Source organism: Girardinichthys multiradiatus, chromosome 7 (genome assembly GCF_021462225.1).
Source record: "Girardinichthys multiradiatus isolate DD_20200921_A chromosome 7, DD_fGirMul_XY1, whole genome shotgun sequence".
NCBI lineage: Eukaryota > Metazoa > Chordata > Actinopteri > Cyprinodontiformes > Goodeidae > Girardinichthys > Girardinichthys multiradiatus.
In genome coordinates this window covers 39643608-39655097 of record NC_061800.1, presented here as the reverse complement: position 1 = coordinate 39655097, position 11490 = coordinate 39643608, and the positions used below count along the sequence as shown (strand labels likewise).

The 11490-nt window shown below is 40.1% G+C and overlaps 1 protein-coding gene across 2 annotated transcripts in view; it reads left to right on the top strand.

Annotated features, from left to right (window-relative positions):
• The first annotated feature begins 1973 nt into the window (after positions 1-1973).
• ptpn4a (protein tyrosine phosphatase non-receptor type 4a) overlaps positions 1974-11490 on the top strand; it is a 95002-nt gene continuing 85485 nt past the window's right edge. For both annotated transcript variants that reach the window (XM_047370454.1, XM_047370453.1), the window contains exon 1: positions 1974-2474. The gene's annotated coding sequence lies outside the window, so the exon portion shown is untranslated. The remainder of the gene's footprint in view (positions 2475-11490) is intronic.

Sequence of the window (11490 nt, the reverse complement as noted above, 5' to 3'; positions counted from 1 at the left end):
CTCTCCTGTGCAATTCCCTCACCACACTGTCATGCTGAGACACAGAGTGCTTTCCACCGTGGCCTTGTAGATATCTGTAAGCAGCTGAGGAGATGAAGAAGAGCTGTTGTTGTACCTTCTTCAACAGGCGAGGGGCGTTTCCGGTCCAGGAGAGGTCAGAGGAGATCTGGATGCTCTTGCACTTTAAGCTGTCCAGACCACTTCCCAGGACCTCATTGACCTCACCAAAAAGAAGCGTTTGTGGTACTTTGTTGGGGTAGTTGTGTATTTCTCCAGAAACCTACAGTGAAATTATGAAATACTAATTCTGATTATAGCGTAGATGACCCTCTAATAAAATCTGAATTATTGTGTTGTCACCTCTCATGGTTTTGGAGAAATAAATTCCTGAAGGTGGGACAAATGCATATAATGGTTGAGCGTTTTTAGGTACTTTGACAAGATATTTATCCAAAACTGTACAGTAAAATATAAAATATTTATTCTTTTACATAAAACATGAATGTGAAAGTTGTAAAAATGTAATTAATATAAATGTTCTGTAGGTTACTTTTCTGTTTTCCTCTTATTTTCTCAACCGTTGCCAGGATCGGCGTCCTTTCTGCTCCATTACCGTAAAGCACCTTGTGTGCCCGACGCTAATCTTTAAGAGAGAGCTAATGTCGGCTGGCGTGACCGCGTATTTCTGACTGTCGGCTCACTTTACCGCAGTTTTCTTCTGTACAGTTGATGTCTCCTCACTGAAGCGACGCTGCAAGCCCTGCAGTTCGAGCAGAAGTTCAGAGATGCAGGGGATCAGATTCTGCTGCTTTAGTCAGCGCTAACCAATAGGGAAACGTCTTACATCGTTCGTCTTTAGGCCCCGCCCAGGATGTTCATGTTTCCAGAACTCAAAATTCGTTGAGTTCAACCAAAAACAAAGAGCGTCAAAACCAAAAAAGCGAGACTTGTAACCAAAGATTTTTGACCTGCGCAAATAAAAGTTTATGTTTTGCAAATAACTTTTTTCTCAATGTGAGAAAAAACTCTGAAAGATTTTATCACAACTTCATATTTTTTGATTGAGATTAGTTTGTTTTTGATTGAATATAATTTTTTTGATTGAGATTAGGTTTTTTTTATAATTTAGATTAGTTTTTTGTTTGATTGAATAATATTGAGACAAATTTAACTCCATACTACAGCTGGCTAATGACACTGAAACTTGTGGGATTTACAGCTTCTAAATTGGCACTGGATTAAAGGACAGGTTCACTGATTTTAAAATAATCTGAACCCCTTTTGAACATTAGTTTTAAATCCCAAATACTTAAACGGGTCAAACCTAAACTGGATTGAGTCCTCCTTCATAGTTTAAGATTCACGAAACACATATTCTATGTGTAAAAACAAGAAAGCAGCATTTTCAATTGTTTTTTAGGTATTAGGACCACTGTAAATTGAGAAAACGTAAAAAGCACAAATTTATTTGGGTCATCTATTTAATTATATTTGTATAACACAAGACTAGCATCGAAGACAGGCGTTTTTTGGCTCTCGATGTTCCAATAATTTTACATAGAGAAAATGTACTGTTTTTTGCAGAATGGTGATCACATGGTGTGTGTTTAGTTGTGGGGTGGCAGAAGGAGGGCCTCGCCCAGGGTGACATTCAAACAAGAACCGCCACTGATTCAGCGTATACCTGTAAAAGTTATAATGGTAAAAAATAGTAGGGGCATGTAGTAATGAGAGTTAAATTACTGCGTAAAATCAATACCTGATAGTTCAGCAAAATATCTGCTTTAGACTTTTCAAGAGTTCTTTAAAAACCAACAGTTTCTCTACTATTAGGCTTTGACGGTAGGATTACTTAGGGGCGTTTAAAATTAAATGCCACGCCTCCCGCTGCACGGCCACGCCCCGGTCCGCTCTGCGGTTGCGCAATTACGTCGCTGCACAGCTCGTTGCTGCGCTGCTGCAAGGCAAGAGAGCAGCTGCAGAGGGAGAGAGAGAGAGATCAGGGAATGCTGACAACAACGGGCAGGCTCATGCTGGAGAAGTCAGAAACGCAACATTTTCTCTCTCTGTGATCCGAGCGTTTTCAACTCCAACCTTCTTCTTTTTCTGACTGCATATTGTTTTTTTTTTTTTCCGCTCGCTTTGGGACTACATTTCTTCTCCCGACGGCCTGAAATGACTGGATAGGTACCGCGTCTAGCCAATGCTTACTGCAGGGGCTTCTGTCTTGTGGATTATCCGTCGTCGTAGTCGCCGAGTCAGTCGTACGATTGAGCCCGGAGGAGGCCCCACTCTGCTGGATGGATGTGTGTGAGGCGGCGCGGTGGTAATGATGCTGCTGCTCGGCTTTCATCGGCACTGGGTCAACTGATCTTGGATGTCCGGGCTTCATCGCCCTCCTACTCGAACCATTTTCTCCCACAGCAACACTTTGATTCCTTAAAAACTGGACGCCCCTGGAGCAGTTTATGACGGTAAGAAATCAGAACGATTTTTATTTTTCCTCCTCTTAACAGTCAGTTGACGCTAGCAAACTAGCTTAGCTCTGTCACTTTTATCCACCGTGGAGCTAAAATAGCTAATAATGCTGCATAACATTGGGATAACTATTCCGTAAAAGGCTTTTTTTTTTTATGTAAGCCTTTTAATCTGAACACAAATGAACGCATTCTGTCTGTAACTGTTGTGTTGCCTGCTTGTTAGCTTGCTGCTTTTTAGCCCATTCAATATTTTTGCGTTAAAAACATTGGGTAACCAAATGTGCGCAGTATTTGGGTGCATTTGAAATATGTATAAAGGCGTGAAAACCCGTCCATGCACCATTGTGTTGCCATGCGTATTTATTTGTGTTTATCTTATAAAGGGGGAGCTCATTCATTGGACACTGTACAATAAACCCTTTAATGAGGAGTCCGGTTCGCTTTCATTGCGACTTATTCACCAAACATCAAAACATTTCAGGTTTTATTTTTAACATGTGTCAGAAAATGCTAAACAGAGTTTGGTTGTTAATTGGTGAAGAACTGCTGAAGCAAAGCTCAATTCCCTGTCACATTCTAGAAACGCCTGCACGGATAATCTGCTAACAGACCCTGCTTTCAGCGTGGCTTTGCATTATTAATCGTTATTTGTGGTGGAAACGGGGAGGTCGTTTTTATTATGGATGGTAAAGGTCTGCTGTGATGAGGCGTCCTCCTTTATTTTTTACGATGACGTAATCCTCCACCATCCGAGCCACATCTTTCGGGTCGCAGTTGGTTCCTCCGCCGCCTGCTGCCAAGATCATCTGGACTGCTCAGTCCCGTTTGTCCCGCCTCTCTATCAGTACCCCAAGTCGAACTGCATGAATGACTGTAAATTCGGGTCGCAGTTTACTTTGAATGGAACACCTCATCGGGACCAGGGAGTTATGAATGAAATCCAGAGGATGGGGCTGGGTGCAGGGCCGGATTCAGGAGAATGTGGGCCCCTGGGCCTGAACTAGGTTTGTTGCCATACCCTCCAAGTTTCTTTTCCCCATTTGATTTCAAGTAGATTGATAGTTAAAGGTGAGCAGGTATCATTTTACCTGCAGTAGGGTTTGTGGGTTTGGTTTTTAAGCTTCAGTTCATCAAACAAATGTTGATACAGGAGAAAGATATTTACAGTAAATACCCAATGCTGTTTTAAATTTTTATTTTTTTAATTTATCACAGGAAAAAAAACATTTGTCCCAAATAAGAGCTAATAACTGGTTGAGCCTCCTGGATTAACTAATCTGGATTTACACCAAATGAAGGTGTTCAGAGAGTTATCTACTGCAGTTAACATATGAACTTCTCATAACCTTTTAGCAGAATCTCACTTTGAAAATCACAAACTATCCCTTTAGGCACACATCAGCTTCAGAGTTTTAAAGCCTTGTAAACATAATTTGTCTGAAATGATCTTTGTAGTTGTCCTTTCTAAAAATTCCTAATGTAAACAGTATCACTTCAGGAAGTGTCCTCCTCCATACAGAAAATAATAAAATACAGTAGTTGGAGATCCACAGAAAAAATGACTGTTAAACAAAAATCTTGCAATTTTTCAGTTTGACCGGCCCTGACCAATACCAGGCCGGTCCGAAACTCAAATCACTAATCTTTTTCTTATCAGTGAATGCATCATACATAATCACTACCAGGTGCACTGACAGAAACACTCTTCAGTGTGGAAGTTGATACTCGGTGAAGAACAGTCAAACGGAGCCGTTTTCTGTGATGTGTTTAAAACTGAACTCAACGGAAACACAAAGTGAGATGAGACTATCTTCTACAACATGCCTGGATGTGTGCGCTTCGAAAGAACGCATACATCCAGCCATGAGCTTCGAAAGTGAAACTTACAGCAACTAACAAGGCTGAATGTATTACAGCAAAGTTGCTCTGTCTTATCCCTTTGAGCCCTGTCCAGGGTGTATACCCCACCTCTGCCATTGGTCTCCCCTGCAACCCTAAACACGATTAACAGTGTATGATAAATGGATGAACCCCGTTTTAAGACTGAGAATTTAACGAGACTGTTTTATTTTGTTATAATATGGACATTATCCTAAAATAGAAAAAAAAATAGAATAATAAAACTAGAGCAGAACCCTTTGTTGCCTTTCTAAAGTTATTGTTCTTTGTGTGGATGGTTCTCAAGGCCTGATATCTATTGATCTGGAGATTTTATTCAGGACAGCGTTCCAGTCCAAACGTGACAAGAGTTTCTCTGTATCAGATATCCTGATGTTGTTTGAATATTTCTGCAGTATGGGAGGACTTGCCACTGACTTGATAGGCTTCACTGAGTTAGAAATTAAATCACAGTTAACATCCCACCAATGACAGCTTTCATTCAAATCAAAATCGGCTGTGACTCTGTAAAACGAACTTCCGACAATGTTGGGGTACAATCACAAGACCTTTTTCTTAAAATAGAGCTGAGCAGACATTGTGTTTGAAACAAAAACAACCCACATTCATTTTATTAAAAAAAAAACTGGTTAGACTGCATTTTTATTTTTACTCGTATTATACATTTTTTCGCTTGTGTGTTTAACAGAACTCTGGCCTTAACTCCAAACGTATCTTCCTCCAGCTCTACTTAAGTGCTGCATTTTAGAGGTGAAGGAGCTCAGCTGGGGATGATTCAGCTTCCCATGGCAGGAGCCATGCTTTTCTTGAGAAGCACACCTGAGCCTGTGTGTATTAACCGTGGAAACTAGAGGAGGCACAGGTGTGCTAAAAGTAATAGGAATAAACTGTACCTGTTAGCAGGGAGCAGGGGTTAACCCACTCTGGGGCAACTTGGGTATTATCACCAGATGTCAAGATATCTTCCCAAAATTGTCCTTTGAGTGTGATTATCCTATTTGTTTTACCATTTTTCTCAGAGAGACTTAGTTGAAGGGCAATATTGAATATTTTGATCTGACAAAACCACCTTTGGTTTACTTGAAGAGGTGTTGCACAAAGTAGTCTGTCACCGAAAATTGAATTATTTCGGTCTGTTAAGGGTTGTCCTGTGGATACCAGCCCAATAAGGCGGTGATATTAGGACCAAATTGAAAGGGATGAGCCAAGCTCTGACATTATTGAACAGCAAAACTCTGCACATATATGGAATGAATTCATACAATTTCTTAAACTACAAGAATTTGTTAACAAAAATAAGTCAACTCAAAGTCAAACATATTTCAATCAACAAACTCTTCACCATGCTAAAACAAACTAAACTACCAATGCGGCTGTGACTCAGTAGGAAGAGTAGTCGTCTTGCAATCAGAAGGTTGTGGGTTCGATTCCAGCTTCCTCCTGCCATATGTCGATGTGCCCATGGGCAAGGCACTTAACCTCAAGTTGCCTATTGATCGGCGTATCGATGTATGTGAGTGTGATTGGGTGAATGTGGCTGTGGTGTAAAGCGCTTTGAGTGGTCTGCATGACTGGAAAAGCGTTATATAAGTTCAGTCCATTTACTTAATGTTTTTGAATATATATATATAAACTATTTAACTACAATGTGTTATTTTAAAAGTGTTTTTAATGGTAAAAATATTATTCTACAGCAATGGACTTTACTTGATGTAAAGGACAATTACGAATCATTTCCACCAGACAAGCAGAACAATTATCAAAGACCATTTGCTGAAAGCAACAATCTAAACATTTACCAATGATTCCACGTTTTGTGATAAAAACAATTTTTTTTAGGTCAAATCCTTTAACATGTTTTAGTGTATTTGAGGGACACAAACTACCCTTTAATTTGGAGGTTTAGATTACTGTCACTGTTTAATTTGTATAATATGGACTTTGCTATTGTCTTAATGAATAGAACAACAAAACTAGAACAGAACTTTTTGATGTATTGACACATCTAGCTGAAATACACAGAGATGGAATAAAATGTGGACTTGAGCCATTTTAACCATAAGCGTCCAATGTGTATAAAACCACTTTAGTGGTAACCAGTCTACAGTGATTTGGAAAATAGAGAAACAGAATAATAGTTCAACAAATCGGAAACTGTATTTTCAAGAATCTGTAATCAGTGAAGAATAATGAGGATCTGGTTTGACTTGTCAAAAATAATAATTCCAAATTCCTGTCCCACAAATTATTATTATAATTTCCTGTGAGGACTTCAGTGATAATCAACAGGTCTGTAGATCTGTGCAGACTGAAAAGGTTCAGGTAAACATTTACCTCTACTGAGAACAGGTGTGCCCCCAGAAAGCAGAAATGGATTGAAATAATGATTGACTAATCAACTAATAGGGGACATTATTGATTGATTCATCTGTAGACTACCACCATAATGAGCAGTCACAGGCCTAATTTACAGAGTTGATACATAATATTTCCTAGTTAAAGCTCTGAAAGGCCAGATTTTGTTTTTGAGACGAGCTGAGTTTACACTGCGGGGTGGGCTCTGTGCACATTAATAGGAGAATGTGTTTAAAATTAAAGTAAGTAGGTTTCTTTGTTTTACTCCAATATTAAAAGCCCAGATCATTTGGCTCTTAGCTTTAATATTTAGCTTTCTGATGGAATTATTACTGCCTTTTTCCTTAGCTATAGCGTTATACTTGTGTCTTTCCACTCTATCTTTGACTGGCAGCTTATTTCTTGTATCAAAATTTGCAAGGCACACCCTTCCTCTTTGCTTTTTGCTCAGTAATACCAATGGGTCTTAACTGACAGCTTTAGTGAGAGGAGTACTGGCTGGATGCTGTAAGCAAGATACATTATCAGGCTTGAAAGATGTGAGCATTTCCGTCATACATTAGAAGACTTGGGATCTTTGCCAGATGTTTGCCCCTTCCATGTATGCAGTTGTTTATTTTCTGTCCTTTCTAATCCCATTGCATTATATGGATCATTTTAACCCAGCACACAAATGAAAAGCTTAGTTATCAAGTGTGGTAGATGTAAATTGAATTGCATTTAGAGTGAAGATTTCTGCAACACTCTTCCTAAGCTACACTTGTTAGTCTGTGTGACTGGCAGTATCTACGCAAACCACCCAAACAACCATCTATTCGTGTATCTAACCAGATAGATCTGAAAAAGGCAGCTAGTTAGTGGTTTGTTGCTGGGGCGGATATGGCACCAGACTTTAGCAGAAAATCGTCTCTTGAACTCCAAACACAACTGTGTTTATTCGCTGCGAGTTGCCACAGCTACAGAATGCCAGGATGAAAGTGTCTTCGCAGATCTTGACTTTGGAAATGCAAAGCATGTAATGCCATATTGATAGTGAAGAATTCATTTTTATTTATTGTGATAGAAAAAAAATCACTTTCTAAATGTGCATTTAGGTAGCTGCCGCCTTGTGTCTGTGGCATTGTGTGTTTGCTGGTTTTAACATTCAAAGCTCAGATTTAAACGTCATTTTCTGCCTGTGAACACTGGGTTAAAAATAACAGTACAGAAGGTACAGATGAATTCAGTTACACATTAATGTCCAAAAACGCTAACATGTTATTTTTTTCTTCATATGCATTTGAAATCTTGTTAATGTTGTTTAAAGCTTTTGTTTGCGCCATTTTGTTCTGTTCTTACATTCTTTTAAATTTCATTCTATTCTACCTTTATGGCCTTTGGATTATGCATAACCGAGGAGATGGAGCTGTAAATAATGTTAATGTTCTCACTTGTACCGGACTGTAACAGAAGCCTGATTTGTTGAGACTATATATTATTTACCAATAGAGGAGCTAGATGGAGAGACCCATCCCCCACCCAATTTATGGTTCAATTATTGCATAATCCTAAAACTTGATGGCCAATCCTTTTGGATTATTCAAAGTTTTTAACAAAACTTCTCACTATATTACAGACTGCAGGTTACAACAATTTCTTCAGAATTATGACTTCATGAGGAGTAATAGAGTTTCCAGTACTACAACGTGGCTACTGTTTGGTTAGCAGACATTCTTTCATTCTCCATTAATCAGGGGCAGCTGTGGGTTTATAGAGACCAACAACCAGCTACAATATTGTAAGCGCTCTGCATAATCTCCTGATTTAGCTTTTTATTTTGGCTCATTCAGTTAATACAAAAACACAAATTTCAAATCCAGTTTGCACTGGAATATTGTGAGTTCTTGGTCTCTTGTTTATCCTACTTTTTCCCAACATCACTCATTACATATGGAATGTAGGCCCATAAATCACATTTAGCTAAACGTACATCTGCTGTCTTGTTTCTGATTTAGCCAGCTGCTCTTTATAAATACTGCCTGAATCCCATTTGCGTTTCTGAATCTGTGGTCCAAATGGTGGTCAGTACAAACATCCACAGGTGATATCTACACAATCAACGATATTTTGCAAAACTAATAATTTTTTTTTGCTGTGTTTCACTTCCCATCCACATGCAAAGTTTAAATGAGATGTAGTCAGATTTTTATAAAAAATCTTTTTAAATTGGAGATTTAAAAAAAGCTGTTAATGTTGTATCAAGAGATAAATAAAATGAATCACTTAGAGGCCCATTATAGGCCAGATATCCACCAAACAGTGCTAATCTGGTGCTAGCTCTTGCTTAGAGCCATTTTTTGGGTTTCCACTGCCACCATCTGGCTCTAGCCTAATAAACTGGTTCTTTCTCAGCACCCCCTCTAAGCTGGGCCAGAAACATCCAAGGGATGGGTTCATTGAGTCGCTTTTGTTTTAGATCTGTGCAATTTAAAACAATTACAGCTAAAATGGAGCTCTTCCAAATTAATAAAGCATTGCGTGAGCCTCAGAATAACACAAGCTCACTGTCCCTCCCTTTCCTCTGAATCCAATAAGGACACCTCCGACTTCTTCTCTTTCACTATCACCAGGCAGTTTTAACTAATCCTGCTGTAAACATTATTTAATCCTTGTTTTTAAGCACTGCTGGTGCGGTTAAGCTGATTTGGGTTGTGAAGTGTTCACAAACATTGTTTGTTTAAAACAGTGTGAGTAAAGGGAGCTGGTGATATTTGTGCACCTTTTTGTGGGGAGACACTGGAGTCAGTTCCTTAAGAGTCACCACACACAGACGAATACTAGACATGGGCTACAATGTCGCATTCCTCGTGTCAATCCACTCCTAAACCAGAGACAATGTCAGAAGCATCTTACCTGGGCTGAGGAGAAAAGAAGCTGGACTGTTACTCAATGGTCCAAAATCCTGTTTTCAGATGAAAGTAAATTCTGCATTTCATTCGGAAATCAAGGTCCCAGAGTCTGGAGGAAGAGTAGAGAGGCACAAAATTCACGTTGCTTGAAGCCCAGTGTGAAGTTTTCACAGTCAGTGATGGTTTGGGGTGTCATGTCATCTGTTGGTGTTGGTCCACTGGGTTTTCTGAAGTCCACAATCAATGTAGCCATCTACCAGGAAAATCTAGAGGACTTCAAGCTTCCCTCTGCTGACAAGTTGTATGGAGATGCTCATTTTATTTTGTTTAATGTGATATTGTAATTTTCTGAAACAGAATTTTAGGTTTTCTTTACCTGTGAAAATGATTATGGCTTACCTGTGTAAAATTACAAGAAATAAAAGCATGAAATATTTTAAAAGATGAGGAATAAACATCTATAAAAAAACTTGTCACTTTCTGAAATGACTGGCAAAACATATTGCACTTTTATGCAATATTAAAATTTTGTTAGATGTATCTGTATGCCTGCTTTCTTCTTTCTTGTCTTTGTCATTTGTCCTTCTGTCACTTTGTGACCTTTAGGATTTTGAGGAACATCAATTTGTGTCCGGTGTGAGCATCTGCTGCTGTGGGACTGCCCAACTGGCGAGATATTACATTAGCCTGTAAAATTCAAGTTCAAAACACTTGGAACATACACTGCTCAAAAAAATAAAGGGAACACTTAAACAACACAATATAACTCCAAGTAAATCAAACTTCTGTGAAATCAAACTGTCCACTTAGGAAGCAACACTGATTGACAATCAATTTCACATGATGTTGTACAAATGGAAAAGACAACAGGAGGAAATCTATGGCGATTAGCAAGAATCACTCAATAAAGGAGTGGTTCTGCAGGTGGGGACCACAGACCACTTCTCAGTACCTATGCTTTCTGGCTGATGTTTTGGTCACTTTTGAATGTTGGTGGTGCTTTCACACTCGTGGTAGCATGAGACGGACTCTACAAACCACACAAGTGGCTCAGGTAGTGCATCTCATCCACGATGGTACATCAATGCGAGCTGTGGCAAGAAGGTTTGCTGTGTCTGTCAGCGTAGTGTCCAGAGCCTGGAGGCGCTACCAGGAGACAGGCCAGTACACCAGGAGACATGGAGGAGGCCGTAGGAGGGCAACAACCCAGCAGCAGCACCGCTACCTCCGCCTTTGTGCAAGGAGGAACAGGAGGAGCACTGCCAGAGCCCTGCAAAATGACCTCCAGCAGGCCACAAATGTGCATGTGTCTGCACAAACGGTTAGAAACCGACTCCATGAGGATGGTATGAGGACCCGACGTCTACAAATGTGGGTTGTGCTCACAGCCCAACAACGTGCAGAACGCTTGGCATTTGCCAGAGAACAACAGGATTGGAAAATTCGCCACTGGCGCCCTGTGCTCTTCACAGATGAAAGCAGGTTCACACTGAGCACATGTGACAGACGTGACAGAGTCTGGAGACACCGTGGAGAGCGATCTGCTGCCTGCAACATCCTTCAGCATGACTGGTTTGGCAGTGGGTCAGTAATGGTGTGGGGTGGCATTTCTTTGGAGGGCCGCATGGCCCTCCATGTGCTCGCCAGAGGTAACCTGACTGCCATTAGTTACCGAGATGAGATCCTCAGACCCCTTGTGAGACCATATGCTGGTGGGGTTGGCCCTGGGTTCCTCCTAATGCAGGACAATGCTAGACCTCATGTGGCTGGAGTGTGTCACCAGTTCCTGCAAGATGAAGACATTGAAGCTATGGACTTCAGCTATGTTCCCCAGACCTGAATCCGATTGAGCACATCTGGGACATCAT